Genomic DNA, 6,000 nt, shown 5'->3' with positions numbered 1-6,000 from the left:
TTGTGAATGAGCCTCATCATGAGTGTTCAGAGATGGAACACGATTCAAGTTTTACCAAAGTCTTGGTTGAGACAAATTTGAAGAAGCTGACAAAGAAATTCAACCAGACAAGAAATAAAACTCAACTCAGAAAATAAGATGAAGAACAGGACAACTGCCTTTTGTCAGTAATGTGCTGAAGAAACAAAGGTAGAACATCTGTGATTGAATGTGAAACTTGTGAGTGTTGGTCCTGTCTGAATTTCCAATTGTTGATGATAGAGATGTATGCAGTGTTTGCATATAAATCAAAACATGCCCACTGATTCTGTGAAGTCTCTGAATGCATGGCAATCCTGGCTGCTAAAGCAGCAGTAAAGAAAACAAGGAAAAAGACATAAAATGTCATAGCCCCCATTAATTTAGTATTTTTCTTTTATGGAGTGAAAAGGCTTGACAATATATATTTGCAACTAAAATGGGCGCCAGTCTACCAGTCGGCCATCTTTGATCAGATCGCAAAATAAAGTTAGGTGTAAGTGAAAGCCATTGTGTACTGTGATTGTGCTACGTTTGAACAAAATAGGACCATACGTGTCCGATAATTGGTTGGGGACACATTTATGTAACAAAGTGGCCGCCAGTCAGCCATCTTGGATCTCATCTCGAAAAAAAATGAGACAGATATGTAAGCCATTATCCATGATTTGTGTACCAAGTTTGAACAACATTGGTAAATGCAAGTCCAAAAAATGGTTGAAGACGTGTTCAACATTGGGTGTTTTACAACTAAAATTGCCACCAGTCGGCCATCTTGGATCTCATTTTGAAACAAAAATAATGCACATATGTAATCCATCCTTTTTTTTATCTGTGTGCCAAGCTTGAACAACATCGGTAAATGCATATCCGATAAATGGTTGAAGATATTTTGATGCTGGGATTTTTACAACTAAAATAGCCCAAGTCTGCAAGTCAGCCATCTTTAATTAGATCGCAAAATAAATTGAGAAACACTTGTATGCCATAGTTGTGCCTTTGAACAGAATCGGACCATGCATATCTGAGAAATGGTTGGGGAAACATTTAAGTAACAAACGGGCTGCCAGTCGGCCATCTTGGATCTGATATTGAAAAAAATATGACCTGCATATGTAAGCCATCATTCATTATCTGTGTCTCAAAATTGTACAACATCGGTAGATGCATGTCTGAGAAATGGTTGAGGATGTGTTCAACATCGGGTAAAATACACCTAAAATGTCTGCCAGTCGGCCATCTTGGATCTGGTCTTGAAAAAACATGACCTGCATATGTAAGTCATCATTCTTTATCTGTGTGTCAAGTTTGAACAACATCGGTAGATGCATGTCTGAGAAATGGTTGAGGATGTGTTCAACATCGGGTAAAATACACCTAAAATGTCTGCCAGTCGGCCATCTTGGATCTGATCTCGAAAAATGCAACGACCATATGAAAGCCATCATTTGTTATCTGTGTGCCAAGTTTGAACAAGATCGATAAATGCATGTCTGAGAAATGGTTGAGGACGTGTTTAATTCTGGGTTGTTTTTTACATTGAAAATGGCTGCCATTATACCAGTCGGCCATCTTTGATCAGATCACAAAATAAAGTGAAGTGTATGTGTACGCCATCATGTACTGAACTTGTGGCAAGTTTGAACAAAATCGGACCATGCATTTCCAAGAAATGCTTGGGGACACATTTGATTAACAAAATGGCTGCCCGTCGGCTATCTTGCATCTGATCTCGAAAAAAAATGCCGTGCATATGTAAGCCATCATTTTCGATCTGTTTGCCAAGTTTGAACAAGATCGATAAATGCATGTTCGAGAAATGGTTGAGAACGTATTTGATATACCGTGTTTTTTCACAACTAAAATGGTCACCTTCAGTCTCCCAGTCGGCCATCTTTAATCATATTGCAAAATAAAGTGAGATGCATGTGTTTCCATCATGTAATGTTGTTGTACCAAGTTTGAACAAAATTGGGCCATGCATGTCTGAGAAATAGTTGGAGGACACATTTAAGTTACAAAATGGCCACCACTCGGCCATCTTGGATCTGATCTCAAAAGATAATGACGTTCATATGTAAGCATTCATTCTTTATCCGTCTGCCACATTTGAACAAGATTGGTAAATGCATGTCCGATAAATGGTTGAAGACGTGTTTGATAATGGTTTTTTTTTACAACTAAAATTGCCGCCAATCTACCAATCTGCCATCTTTAATCAGATCGCAAAACAAAGTGAGGTACACGTGTATGCCATCATGTCCTGTGTTTCTTCCAAGTTTGAACAAAATCGGACCATGTAGATCTGAGAAATGGTTGGGGACACAATTACGTAACAAAATGACCGTCCATCAGCCATCTTGAATCTGATCTCGAAAAAAAAAATGACGTCTTTTTGCAATCCATCAATCCTTATTTGTGTTCCAATTTTGAACAAGATCGGTAAATGCGTGTCTGAGAAATTGTTGAGAACGTGCTCAACATCGGGTTTTATACAACTAAAATGACCGCCGGTCGGCCATATTTGACCACATCGTGAAACAAAAAGATGTGCTTCTGTATGCCATCACGTGTTGTCTTTCTGCCAAGTACGAACAAAATCGTGCATCCATGTCCGACATATGGTTGAGGACACACACACGCACTCAAGGACACGAAAATTGAGACCAAATCCGTAAGAACCCGTTTCGGACCAAGTACACGGGGGCTAATAAAGTCGTAAGATGACCAGGTTGGAATGAGGAGATATGCACCAAACATCATGTCATACTTATTCATCTAGACTGGGAATAGGGAATTTCCAGCCTGTGGGCCAGGTATGATCTGTGACGTGTTTTGATCGAGCCCATGTGGTGATATTTTGGATATTTAAAAAAAAAAAAATTGATGTAACTATTCATCACTGAACTCGAAAACAACTAAAGAATGGCAAAAAGTATTCCACCCAACATGGCCACTGTTGTGAAAAGGAAGCAAACTAAAAAGTCACATGAGGCAAAGTTACTTTAAAATTGTTCTAAGTATTATGACTGCACAAGTTTGGTCACCCGATCAAAAATCGGGTTATTCGTTTATTTCTCTGAACAGGCTCATCGAGTGGGTCTCAGTGTGCGTCTGTTCATATGTCCGTTAACTTTTGACTATAAACCAAACTCGCTACGAGGCATGGGGACCATGCCCTTACCTTAAGTTGTTCTCCCCACATCCGTATCTCCCCTGGAAAGGGAGCTACAGCCTCCCTCCCATAATCTCTCATATTCACTAAAACTTACTGTATTTTCCTTACAAACTGCATGACCGATATGGTCCAAATTTGGTCTCATGGGATTGTGCTCCCCATCCGGATCCGCCCCTGTAAGAGGCTGAAAAGGGGGGTATCGCCTGAAATTTAGGTAAGTTATTAAAAAGTCTTTTCAGAAACCGACAGCCAGATGCAGACCAAACTCTTCATGAAACATGAGGACCATGCCGTTAATTTAAGTTGGGTTCCCCATGACCGTACTGCTTCAGGAAGGGGGGCCATGGCCCCTTCCCCATAATCCCTCATTTTTCACCCCGCCTGTTGGGGAAGTAACCATCAGTCCCCCACGGGGCTATTTTTTTGACACCTTAGTAAGTCATTAAGGAGATTGATGTTTAAAGCTACAGGAAAATTATCCCTGCAGTGCACCATGGCAATGATGGGCCAAGTGGCCTCATTTCTTGTTTGAGGTCGTCCAGAACCATCTCAGGGTCGTTTGAGGTCGTGTTGTATAGAGACTCAATCTATACTGATATTTACAGTAATGTCGTCTTTGATTATGAGGCGTGCTGCATTGATGATGATAATTTTTAGCAATGCTCCATCACATACAATAGTATTCAATGAGATGTATTCAAAGAACTGTATTATGTTGATACAAACAATGGAATTATACATTCCAGGATATAGGATGTTACTTCCAGATAATTGTAATCATGGAGTGATTATAGACGTTAACAGCATTATTCTGGCTTCAGAGTTTTGGATTAACTCGGTTGGTTTTATGGAAAACATATGGTGCTCAATCCCATCGTCTGAAGGAAAAAAACTGATTTGGTTGTATTGTATTTATCACAGCCCCAAAAGTCTCCCCAATAATAATGAAACTCTTCTTTTGCTGCAAAACGAGGCAACAATTTCAAAGCAGACTCGTGTGATTCTGTTGGGAGATTTCAACACATGGGTAAAACATGCCTGGTGTTGGCTTAATGGTTAGGGTGGTGGGCTTTGGATACTTGGGTCCTGAGTTCAAATCCTGTTTGGCTGTTGAATTAATACCAGGTGGGTTTGACTCTGCCTGTCATCCTTCTGAGGTTGGCAAAATGAGTGCCAGCTTCCTGGTATTCTGTGTCAGAGTGGCGATCCGTCCAGTATTGTACCCAATTGCCAAGGAGACTGCTTTGGCAGCACCAACACTCTGCACAGAGTATGGTCCCAATGGATGGATGGTATAAACTGAAAGCATGAAAGAGTGGAGTAAAACACCCACCAGTTTTCTCTGCTACTTTCTATGAGCACACATAAGAAAGACGTATTTTTGTCTGAGCATGTTTTCGAGCCAAAAAGATTGACAGAGAGTCTGGGGATCCATGTACAAAACTTGGTGATCACGAACGAGTTAGACATGCCGTACAATTGGAAATAGCGACCATATTATGCTGCAATTTGATGTCATGATGTCCATTAATACGAAGTAAATGACATTGCTCCATACTTAATTCATGGGAGACTCCAATGGCATGAGACAATTTGCAGAAGAAAGCAGGATGTTTAAGTCACTGACAGAGAAACTTGTCCCAAAGTCATATTGCAGGAAGCAACAAAATCCAATGTGGATGAATTCAGGGCAGGAAAGAATAAACATAAAAGCATAGACCAAGCATAAAAAATTACGAACTTGACAAACAAGAGTCTTTCAACAAGGCCAAGAACAGAGCAACCAATATAATCTGTCAGGAAAAAGTGGACTTGAAGAAGAAACTGGCATCAGAGATAGTACATCAAGAGCAAGACGAAAGTCAGAACTACAATTGTAGATTAAATGAGTTTGCAGAACACGAGCCAATAATGACATCAACAAGGCAAAAACTCTGAGCGAAGTCTTCAGCTCAGTATTTCCTATCGAGGATCTAACAATGATTCCAGAGTTTGATGTTTGGACTTTCCAATTCCCATTGAGCACTGTCGTGTTTCATCAAGATTCTGGATAAGCTAGACAAGACTAAGTCGCCAGGACCAGACGGTATCGACATCAGACTGCTGAAATGAATTAAGCATCACATTCCCGTACAATTGGAGGTATTATTCAATTATTTCCTTGCAATTGGATATGCTGGAAGACCTCTTAGAAGACGGACAATATAGTTACACTCTCCAAGAATGGGAAGAAAAATGACCCTAATAAGTACAGACTAGTGAGTCTCACCATTGTGATTACCAAGGTGATGGAAACCTTGGTAAGGAACGAGCTGTTAGGGTTAGGAAACATAGCTGATACATAACACGGAAACAAAAAATGCACTTTGCCATCACCAACATGATTTTAGAGAAGGTTGATCCTATTCATCACTTCTGCTTGAACTCATAAGAGGATAAGACAAGCGGACCAGACAACGATACCACTTTTGACCACATCCACCTTGATTATCAGAAAGCCTTCACTAGTACACCACACAAAAGGCTGTTGAGAGAGCTACAAAAGTATGGTATTAGAGACAATGTCTTTAACTGGATTTGATATTTCCTCACCTGGCAGAAATAACGAGTGATTGCGATGGAGTATCCTCAATCCTTAAAGATATCACAAGTGGAATCCCACAAGTCACTGTTCTCGCTCCAGCACTCTTCCTCGTATTCATTAATGACTTGCAAGAAGTCATCCTCTTAATCACTTCAAGCACAAAACTAGTCGCCGATGATACCAGAGTACCGTAAATGGACAAGTCGATAGAAGAACCCAG

This window comes from Eptatretus burgeri, chromosome 8, assembly GCF_056783735.1.
Source record: "Eptatretus burgeri isolate ZD-2024b chromosome 8, Ebu_testis_v1, whole genome shotgun sequence".
NCBI classification, from domain to species: domain Eukaryota; kingdom Metazoa; phylum Chordata; class Myxini; order Myxiniformes; family Myxinidae; genus Eptatretus; species Eptatretus burgeri.
Note: the sequence above shows the minus strand (reverse complement) of the source record.